We start from the raw sequence: 11,874 nt of genomic DNA, 5'->3' as shown, positions 1-11,874 counted from the left end.
TTATTTTGCTGTCAAGGTGTAATTTTCTTTGGGGATCAGGTTTGAGAAATGGGCTAGAATTTTTTTTTATTTACAGATTCATTTGTTATTTTCCTATAGCAGTGCATATTCATACACACAGGTACACCTTCACAACTTGGATATAACAGGAAAAGTTTTATTTTTTAAAAATTTTTAAAAATTTTTGATATTTATTTTAGTTTTCGGGGGGCACAACATCTTTGTTTGTATGTGGTGTTGAGGATTGAACCCAGGCCTCACGCATGCCAGGTGAGCGCGCTACCACTTGAGCCACATCCCCAGCCCCAACAGGAAAAGTTTTAAATGTTCCTTTTTATTGACCACTTTGTGTTACACTGAATTCTACCCTTTGGGGCTGCCAAGAAATATCTTTATTTTACAGAGGAGAAAGTGATGTTAAGAGGTTAAAAATCACTTGTCCAGGGACCCTCAGTCAGTGAACGTTGGACCAGAATTTTTAAAAATCCAGGTCTCAATTGAAAGTCTTGGCTCTTACACATCATCGAGTTTTACTTGGGGAAGTGGGATAGAGGCCTCCAATTCCCTTTCTTGCCTTTAATACCAAACTTCTAGGTTCTGGAAGAGCAGTCACCACTGCAGTACCCTGGACGACACGTGCATGTGTACAAACACAACTTCCTTGGTGCTTCACTGTCTTTTTCACACTCTACACCCTCCATGTAACCTCTGGCCCTCACTTTCCTGCTCCCATCACTTCCCCAGCCTCTCCTCATTCAGATTCTGTCAGGACTCAGGCACAAACTGCATATGAATGCAAAATGAGGATCAGACTCCACCTTTGGTTTCATAACCTATGTTTTATTTTTCCCCAAACGATATGATATTTGGATAATCCTCATTTTCTGAATCTTGTAGTAGATCCTGTTGGCTGTGAATCCAACACTCATTCTTAACTCACTGAGGTTAGTATTTTTTTCTTATAGACTCATCACTTGCATTGTAACAGGCGTTGAGAACTTAGGTGCATAGGCAAGAATCTAAGGTGGATCACCCACATCAGCCAGAATCCAAGTCCATAGATTTACGACTCTTGTCTTAGTTGACTCAGCATTGCTGCGACCAAAATATCTGACGCGAACTACTTAGAATAGGGAAAGTTTATTTGGGGATCACTGCTTCAGAGGTCTCAGTCCATAAATAGCTGACTCCATTGCCCTGGGCCCAAGGTCCGGCAGCCATGCCCCACCTGCATAAAGTTACCACCCAGTGAGTCCATTCAAAGTAGGACAGATTCGATTATAGCTTTCATAATCAAATCATTTTACTTCTGAATATTCCTGCATTAACAGGAGCTTTTGGGGGACACCTCATAGCTAAACTACCTAAACATTACCTAAACACTTAATTGGTGCCCCTACAACTAAAGAACAATGGTGCAGACCCTGAGAGCCAGCTGAGGGGGTGGGGATCCTATTTATACAACAAAATTTTGCTGGCCCTTGTAAATGTCTCTTCTTAGTCTTGTTCCACAGATAAGTTGTTGCTCCTTTTTCAGCTTCAGTGATTTACATTGAAATGCAAATCTTTGCTGACAATGTACAGAAAATTCTAAATTAGTGGTTCTTGGTGGAGACAAACAACATTTTTTCACTCACTGGAACTTTCTTTTTCAAAACGCACAAACAGTAAACACACACACACACACACACACACAGATGCACACACCCCCGCCCCCCCAAACAAAATAATGCCCAGTCTGTTTGCATCTCACGTACATTGAGATGGGGTTTGGAGCATGAGAGCTATATCAGAATATTTGGAGCAGTGACAGATGTAGCTCAAAAACTCCCTAGAAAATTCAAGTCACTCCATCCTTTCCAACATGAAGCCTTATTAGTTCTTTAGTGCATTTTTCAACAGATGATTTGTTATATTACTGAAGGCTGACTAAAGAAGCGTCCCCTGAAAGTTAGTATATTTGGGGACCATGGGCTTATAGAAAAACCAGAAAAGGCAGAGGTCTTGGAATGTGAATGCCAAGGATGATGTTCAAAACAGTCACCTCCCCACTGCCACCCACAGAATAAGGCTAAAATCGTTTTCCTCTGGAGGTTGGGGCAAGGCCAGGAGGGAAAATAGTAGATGACCCTCTTAGAGAGAGAAAAGTGGCTACTCCTAGTAATGCAACACAGTCATTCCATCAGTACTGAAGTTAGTGCAGATAAGCTCCCTCATGTGTTTCCTGTTTTGATGGCAGGGATGGCTGGGCCCTGGCTGCAATGCTGAAGTGGGTTTGAGGCCCCAGGACTCACAAAAATTGCCCCTTTGTTGCTGAGCTAGAGGGAAATAGCAGGGCTTTCTTAGTCTCTCTGGGCTGCCTCAATACCATAAACAGGTGGCTGATGGACAACAGAAATTCATTTCTCATAATTCTGGAGGCTAGAAAATATAAGATAAATATAAGAGTTTGATGAGGCCCTATTATCTGGTTCATAGATGGTGTCTTCTCCCCCTGTCTTCACATGGTGGAAGAGTAAGGAATGGTGGGAAAGCTCCATAAACTCAACAAGCCAAAACAACCATTTACCTGTCGGAGATTTTATTAGCAGGACCATAGCGGCCAGTTGCAGAAGAGAATCTGGGAGGGGGGAGAGGGAGAGGGAAAGAGAGAGGGAGAGGGAGAGGGGGAGAGAGGGAGAGGGGGAGAGAGGGAGAGGGGGAGAGGGGGAGAGGGGGAGGGGGAGAGAGAGAGGGGGAAGGGGGAGAGAGAGGGGAGAGGGGGAGGAGGAGAGGTAAAGTAAGAGAGAGAGGGAGGGTGTTGATATTTATGGGCTTAATGCAGGATGAGGAGGAGCAAGGCTAGTGGGCTGCTACTTCTTCATTGGCTGAGAGTTTGCGCCACTTCAGGGATTGGAGGTGCGCCATTCAAAGTTCCCGCCATTCACAGGGATTGGAGGTGATGGTTTGCATGCCATTCAGTGCGTCATGGACCTGAGCTCCCGGAAGAGAAGTGCTCCAGGCGCCATCTTTACCCACAGGAAGGAATAAAGCACCTCTCTCCAGGCACCATCTTTACCCACAGGAAGGAATAAAGCACCTCTCCGGGTGTCTTATATAAGAGCACTAATAATAATAATAAAGGCTCTGCCTGTGTGGTCTAATCAAAGGTCCATCTGCTAGTACCATCACCTTGAGGGTTAGGATTTAAAGATCTGAATTCTATGGTGGCATGGACATTCAGACCACACACACACACACACACACACACACACACACACACAACTTACCAATTGAATGTCAGTTGTGATAAATGTTCACTTCCTGGGGACCTGAGCTTCCAGAAGACAATGGAAGGTCACTAAGGAACTGTGATGAGGCAGAGGTTACAGAAAAAGTTCTCTGGACTAGGAGCAGCATTGATCAAATCTGGGAAAAAACCTTGGCTATCACCGAATCCAGCCATTATTGTTAAAGCCTTGAGGCAGACGTTATGGGCAAATTTAAAGCCAATATATGCAATCAATAAACGTGGAGCTGCTCTGGCTGTCGTAGGGATAAAGGGCCTGGGGCTCCATCTACCACCCCATTCTCCTATTCCCAGTTCCCCTTCACAGTGGTCAATTTGAAAACCTCTGGTCACTGAATCACAGCTTGTGACACAATAGGAGATAAACAGCCAGAGAAGTGAATGGACAACCCAAGGTTACAGGGACAAGAGGCAGCAGCTATTGATACCACCGGTTACTGGTGACGAGTTCTGCTCCCTCACGTGTTAAAGTTTGAACATTAGAGAAGCACGCAGAGGCAAGCATATAAAGCAGGGTTTATTTAAAAAGGGGTAATACAGACTTCTCCTGGGAGGGTGTCCTGGTATCCCAAGAAGCGAGGTGTTCTGCCCTTTTTGTATGTTCTAGGTTTCCTTCATTCTCTTGCCCTCTTCCCCTAATCTCTCTCCTTTCTGTGACTAGACATCTGACTAGACTTAGGATATGCTCCGTGGGATGGCCAACAGGTGGGGGGAAGGGGGAAGGGCAGGAAGGAGCAGCCAAGGACACATTAATTAACAATCTATGGCTCCCTGTAGGGAGGGGCAATTCCTGGGACAGGTTACCTTGGCCACAGGTTGGATCTGGGGCAGGTTCTTGGTCAGGGTGGAGGAGGGCTCTGAAGGAATTAACATTTCAATCCCTTCGGGGGACAGTCTCCAACTTGCTGGACTCACTCAAAATTGGCCTCCTTGATGGGACTCGACTCGATTTACCTATCTATACTGACTGCCTAATTCTGGCTTCATCATGACCCACGTCTCTCAAGTCCAAAAAGCCGTGGAGTGGCAGGGAAGGACCAGACTTTTCTAATGCACCTTGAATCTTGGGTCCGATTTCTGGTGATTGTTGACATCACACACACTGTCACAAAGTATATCTGGCTGTGCCCTAGAGGGACCCCTGACAGGTGGTCACTTTCTAGAGTCCTAAATGGGGTATGGGGGAACAAAGAGAGCCTTTTTTGTTTGTTTTGTTAATCTTACTTACTAAACCACCTTACCTCATATCCATTCCTTTAAACTCCAGACATAATTGGACTTCATATCTTCCTTCAGCTCATTCTCTTATACCATCCCGAGTACAGAATGGCTATAAGGGAGAGAAGCCTTAGAAACAATTGCCTCTGAGGATATCTTGTAATGCCAGATTCGTGGGACCCCAACAGACCTTCAGGAGCCGAATCCAATGCAATCACACAAAAGTCTTTATTGCAAGCTCGAGCCTGGACTCACAACTGTTCCCTACACAGCAGTCCCAGGGAGTGAGTCCTGGTCCTTTGTCCAGTGAGATTTTATAGGTTTTGGGGGGATACTCTGTGCATCACAACATCACACAGCAAATCATTCCACACCACGGGAAAGTCAAACAACAACTCTTAACATTGATTAGCACATTCACTGGAGGGAACAAGTTGGGTAGGGGTGATTGGTTAGTACTAGAGGGGGATTCCTTTGAACTGACTGGTTTAGGCCACGAGGGGTGTACGTGCTAAACTAAACTGTGTGGTTTCCAACATGTTATCAACCACCATAAACTACTGGGGGGTCATCTGGCATCCCAGGTATTTTCCTTGTCTCATGCTGATTGGTGGTTGCTAGGGGGTTGCTATGGGTCTTCACCTAGCCTGAGTCAGGCACAGATCTCTCTTATTATTTACAAACAACTCAGCAGGGTGGGTATGTGCCTAGGAGTGCTCCATGGGTTTTTCCCAGGACAAGGGTCACGCCCCCTTCCTTAGGACAGGCCTTGAGGTAGAAGCTGCTATTTATTTATTTTTAAAAATGAAGTCATATCAGTTTCTCAATATGGATCTTGAATTTCAAGCCTTTAGAACTGTGTGTAGGCAAGTGGCTGTTTAAGTTGTCCATCCTGGGGTCTTTGTTATGGCATCCCCAGCAAACAAATACACCCCACTTCAGTGAGTCTAGGCCTATGACCTGGCAGTATCTCCTCAATGCCTATGAGGAAATGTAGTGTTGTGATGTGATGTAAATCTCCAGCCTCAGCCCTGGCTCCCTTTAAAACAATTCATGGAGGTTTAAACAATACTAATACCTGGGTTCCATTCCCAGAGTTTCTGATCTAATTAAAATGAGGTGTAGCTGGGTGTGAGGTACAGGCCGGTAATCCTAGCAGCTCAGGAGGCTGAGGCAGGAGGATTGCAAGTTCAAAACCAGCCTCAGCAACTTAGCGAGGCCTGAAGCAGCTTAGTGAGGCCTTAAGCAACTTAGTGAAACCCTGTCTCAATATAATAAATAATAATAATAAATACATGCATATAGTTAGGAATGTGGCTCAGTGGTTAAGTGCCCCGGGGTATAAACCCTGGTAAAAGAAGAAAAATAGAATGAGGTGTGACCCTGGCATTCTCCATGTGATGCTAAAATAGGGAGAATAATAGCTTTAGAATAATTCTACTACATTTGTTTGTCTATAACTTTTTATGACTTGTGATAGAAAAAATTGTTTTTCTCTCCTGATATGTAAAATGGATCTTCAAAATTCTGTGTTGAAACACCATGGTAGGTTCTCCCCATGTGGAATCCAATGGTGCTGCTAAACATCATGAAGTGTGGGAAGGATGATAAGGCCCTGTAAGGCAAACAGCAGGAGGACCATCTCAAACTTAGGTTCTTTCTTTTAAGTGAGAGGTGCAGGCTGTAGTAATAGGAAAAAATGTCATTTACATCTGACCTGACAGTGTGCTATTTCATCTGGAGAATTTTTTTGTGTGAAAATTTCTTTCTTTGAATCCAGCCTAATCCAGGGCCCAGGCTACTTTAAAGATATCCCCCTGGATCTTATGAAGTCTATAAAATGTCGTGCATTTCTGTAAGTTACAATTGATGGTCCTCTGGAAGCCGTCTGAGACACTGCAGAACTGAAATCTGTTTTCTTTACTAAACACAATTAAAATGTCATTTATTCCTGCTTTGCAACATCTGTGATACCTAAGAAATCAAAGCTTTCTTTCTAAAATCAACCCACAAAATAGTTGAGACGATTCTTGGGCATTTTATTTATTTTTGCCCTTTTATTGTGCTGTTTAAGGAAATCATATCTCCAGATAGACCTTCTATTCAGTAAAAAATCAAGACTGCTTCAATGATGCTGGGAAAACAAATCTGGGGTAGAGACCAAGAGATAAGACTGCAGGTGCTCTGTTTCCTTGTGTTACCAAAGAATGTGAGCATAAACACCCCCTTACCCTTATCTCCCTACGTGTGGTGGTGGGGACAATGTATGGTTACAGGGCCCTGGAAACCTTAGCTTCCATCTCTGAACCTGCAAATTTCCGAACCCTCAACAGAAAGACATGAAAGTCATGGTTTAGACTATCCTAGTATAGAAAAGAACCCAAGTATAGATTGTTTCCAAAAGTTTTCCTTTGTTTTCTCTTTTTGTATTTGACAAAATAAGAAATTTCTCTGCCAATACAATTTTTCTTTAGCTTGCTTGCTGGCAACATTGTACTATTTCTGTTAAAGGAAACAGAGCAAAACACAAAACTCAATCTTCCTTACTGCTTCAAATCAGAAAAGAAAAATGTTAAGGGGATGTGACGTCCTGTCAATCATCTTGGGTATGCAAAAGAGGCAGGCACATCACGGGAAATAAGCAGAGGCCAAGTTGCCTTCAGGGAGCTTGATTGTGTGTATCTATTTGTACAGATGTCGCTGACTCCTACGGTTCTGTCTCCCTACTGTGGTGGTGGGGACAACCTATGGTTACAGGGCCCTGAAAACAAAAGAAGACAACTCCCTGGCAGATTGTGCAAAAAAAAAAAAAGTTGATTTCAGGAAACATGATTACTGCTTAATGATATTTTAGATGGAAATTCAAATTGTTGAAAATCCCTTCTGAGGGTCTTTTGGATATTTGAAACGTTTATTCTTTGCCTCATAAAAAAAAGAACCCATTAATTAATTAGAGTTTGGCAAGGAGAACTGAGTTTTCATTGTTCTTTGTCCAAAACTTCATTTATTTCAGATTTCCCCGAACATGTTCCTGTCTTGTTCCTCACTGCACACAGTTCCTAGAGCACCTGTCATGGCTAGAAGAGTGGCCAAGAGAGTAAACACAGCAGGAAAAGATAATTAATCATGGCTTCCCTTGTGTTTTTCTTTTCCTTTTTCTCTTTTCTGAGGGAGTGAGATGGAGAAAGTATAGTCTTTAGTTTTATTAATTTGACTTTGATTGCGAGAGTCTTTATCTTTACTGCCTTATTTCTGGATATAAGTAAATATCTTGGTATCATACTCCATATTTGGTAGCTATGATAAAATACACAAGGCTGGGTACTTTATAAGGTAAAGAGGTTTGTTTAGCTCATAGTTTTGGAGGCGGAAAGTCCAAGATCAGGTGATTGCAATTGTTCTGTGTTTGGTGAGCTCCTCTGGCTTTATCACAATTGGATGTTCAGCTTTATATAGAGGGGGCAAATGCTAGAGTGGTGAGCAGAAGAGAGATTTGAAGAAGGTGTCAGCTCACTTATAACAACTCACTCTTGCAAATTCAATCTAGTCCCATGAGAGTTACAACTCTTGAGAGTCAGCACTGATTCAAATGTGGTTCCCCAAATGACCTAAACATCTCTTAACAGGTACCATCTCATATAGATTCAATTAACGTTGTGATACTGTGGACGATGTCTGTTTTTGGGGAAAACCCACATCTGAATCATAGCACTTGCAGTAAACCAGGCCCTGGTCCTTCTCTTAGAAACTACTTACCTCTGCCCCCAAACAGACTGGAAGAGCCAACAACTATAAGTATGTAGGCAAGAAGTATTTTGGGAGCAGGCAGCAGAGCTGTAAACCTAGTGGCAGAGACAGAAGCATTTTCTGATTCTCTCCTGTACCATTCAGCCTTGGTCAGATCAGAGTACTATTCACTCCCATCTCATCCTGTATAGCATGATGGTAATTTAATACATTAGGGTGAGTATTTGTGTAATTCAAGGTCTTTCCTCCATTCTGGAAGCCCATAATGGTATTGAGTAGCTGATAACCACCAATGTCTTTCCTACTTGCCACGGTACCCTGTGCATCTTTAAAAAGATGAAAAAAGAGAAAAAAAGAGTTAAGATTAAACTGTTAACCTGGTTGTCTGATCACTGCTATTCCTGCTATTCTTGCCTTCTGCAAACCGACACTGCTGTGGTGGACATCTGTGCTAGGGGTGCCTTATGACAGTTAGAACTCTGCACAGCTGCTTTTTGTCAGCCTGCACTGGGGAAAGCGTACAGGTAGAATTTAGATTAATAAAAATTGATTTCACCCCTAACCACACAGTAAATTCTGGCCACAAAACCTCAGATTTTACATAACACATTGGCTCCCTGTGGAGAGCATGCATTTATTCCTGGATAAGCAGGTGTGTTTAGTTCTTCATATTGACACCTTACCCTGGGCTGCTCCAGCCATTAGCCTTTCCTCAGGAAGGAGAAACACTGTCTCTTGAAACCTTGTTCATTAAGCCACGTTATCCCCTCCTGTCATCACATTCAGCCTGGGCAGCAAGTCCCTAAAGTCACAGGAGGGTGTTAGGTTGAGTAAATGCTGGGTTCTCACTTATCACAGGGCCAGTGGCTGTCACCAGAGACAGTGAATTGATCATTATTTTTGCTCTTCTGTCTGTTGTTCCCAAACTTTTTATAATAAAGAATTATAGAAATTGTGTATAACCCTGAGGCTCCCCTTCCAGTTCCATGCAATCTCCCTTCTCACTCCCTTTCCCTCCCGCCTATCATCCCTGTTTAATGTTAATCTTCTTCTCAAGCTCTTCGTCTCTACCCTGTCCTTGGTTACTCCCCTTATATCAAAGGAGACATTTGGCATTTGTTTTTTAAGGATTGGCTCACAGCAATCTCTATACGGGGTAAAAATGGGAGTTCATAACCCACTTGAATCAATCTGTGAAATATGGTACATTAAGAACTATGTAATGTTTTGAACAACCAACAATAAAATAATTTAAAAAAGAAAAAAAAAGAGTCAGAGAACATACACAAAAAAAAGAATTATAGAGCTAGTAGATATAAGTAGATGGTAGTTCTGAATTGACTGGGGTCAAATGTCAGTGTTTCTTCCTATTCTAATTATTTTAACCACAACAAAAAACATCTCTAGACTCACGTTTTCTAAGTCACTTGGATTTTACTCAGTTCTCTCTCAAGAGGAACTTTCTTTGCCGTGGTATTGTTTTCCTGTTGACTGCACTTATGATATACAATTGTCTAATGATTCTGTAAAAGTATTGTGAATACTTGAGTAATACTCATTACTCTCTTAAAGACTCATCTCATGTTAATGAGCTTTAAGCTCCAGTAGCTGTCGCTATCAATTTTGATTAAAAATGTCCTTTTTGAGTGATATCTATCTCCTCACCTCCATTCCTAACTGTAGTAGGGGTCCACCCAGGAAAACCTGATGTGGGAAATTAGGCTAACTCTTATTAAAGAGTTTCATGGGCATCAATTGTTTGGCCTTTATGGATGGGTGTTACAAACAGATTTGTATGTCAGTTGCTTCAGTCTTATACGCTCTTACTTTGTGAAAATTTTATAGCCTAGCCTATGAATTTGCATTCGTGGAGTGCACAAAGATTCAGGACTGAGAGGCTGACTTACCATCTTGGAGCGATGAGCTGGAGTGGGTTTGTATTGGCTAGTGGGAATCAACAGTTAAATTTTTATGAACTTTTCAAACTGACTGATTTCATGTTGATAGCTTGAAATTGACCATAATGGAAGCATTTACATGAAGAAATCAGCAAATGTTCATTTGGGACTCTGTTTTCCTCTGAGAACCGGCTGGTAAAATATAGCAGCTCACCACTGACTTGTTAAATCATGCACTTCCTGCAAAAAGTCCCCTTCCATTTGCTAACTATGTGTTTTTGATGCTTTGACCCCTCTGGCCTTGCTGATCCTGGACAGACTACCCCTCCAAAGGTAGCCCATTCTCAGAGATGATAAAAAAATTAGCTCATGGGGATGCCTTCCATATGCAGCCCAACCAATCAGAGCCATACTGGAATTACTGGCCCCCTCCATCATGGGCTACTAACCACATGTCACTCAAGGGCCAGGCACCAGAAAACTAGGGAAAGGCCCGAGCCTCAGAGCCCACTGAAAGTATCCAGACTAACCCATCCAAAACCTGCTTACCCTGCTTCATTCTTTATGCTCACAGAAACCACAGTAAAGGCTTTTGCCCAACCCCATCTCCTGACCAACCTGGTCCTTCCCTCTATGGCTTTCCATGGTATGGCATACCTGATCCTCTTGAGAACTGTGAATGTACCATGCCATATTTTTAATAGCAATCATCTGCTCCTCAGTTGGCATTGCAATAACTCAACAACAATAAAAGCTACAATGAAAAACACCAACTCATAAACCTGGAGTCTCATCTCATAGAGGGACTACTTTTCTCTAATTCATCAAAACAGAGTGGGTACCTGTTTTCATGTTCACAAAGGGCCCATAGAAATGATACACTGGCCTCCCACAGAAAAACATAAACCTATAAACTATAAACAAGCTCCTTTGATTTTGGAGACTCGGGGTTTATGGCAGGGAGAATTTACCTGCAATTGCCCTTGAGGCTTTTTCTTATGACACTTGGGTATCACCAGTGTATCCTAAGTTAGTGATTTAAAAAAAAAAATTAGGTAAAGTAGTAGTGGTGGTATGAAGGAGATGAGTAACCTGTCCTCACCAGATGTGGTTGAACTATATCAGGTCATAGTGATTGTGGGTCTTAAATTCAGCTCAGAGTAACCAGACATGGTGACCAGTCCATGTCAGCAGTAAAGGCCAGACTGACTGATTCACCCTCATCAGTTGAAGCTGGGCAGGGTTTTCTAATTACAGCAGGGTCTAGGCACCCACCTGCTTTGGCCAAATTATTAGTCACTCCCAATGTGTTGTTTCCTTTAAGTATACTTTGCCCTTCGAAGACTTCAAAGTTCTATCTACATCCTTTATAAGTGGTGGTTAGGTTCCAGTACCTGTGAGTATATCCTGCTGAAGAGTGGCAAATATTTACCACCCTTATCTGGGCACATGTGTCCCAGTCTAAAGGCCTGTATAAGTTCCTGGCATACTGCAGGAATCTGTGATTTTAGTGTAATCGAAAGTTCCAGAATGAACTCTACATCATGTACAACCACAAGAATGGGAAGTTATACTCCATGTATGTATGATATGTCAAAATACATTCTACTGTCATGCATAACTAAAAAGAATAACAAAACAAATTACAGAATGCACCACAAAAACTTGGCCATCTGAACATTCGTATTTGTATGTGCTTTATTTATATTAAAGATGTGATAT

This window comes from Spermophilus citellus (assembly GCF_964194105.1).
Source record: "Spermophilus citellus genome assembly, chromosome: 1".
In the NCBI taxonomy this organism is placed as follows: Eukaryota; Metazoa; Chordata; class Mammalia; order Rodentia; family Sciuridae; genus Spermophilus; species Spermophilus citellus.
The sequence above is the reverse complement of the archived record's forward strand: the minus strand, read 5'-3'. Positions refer to the sequence as shown.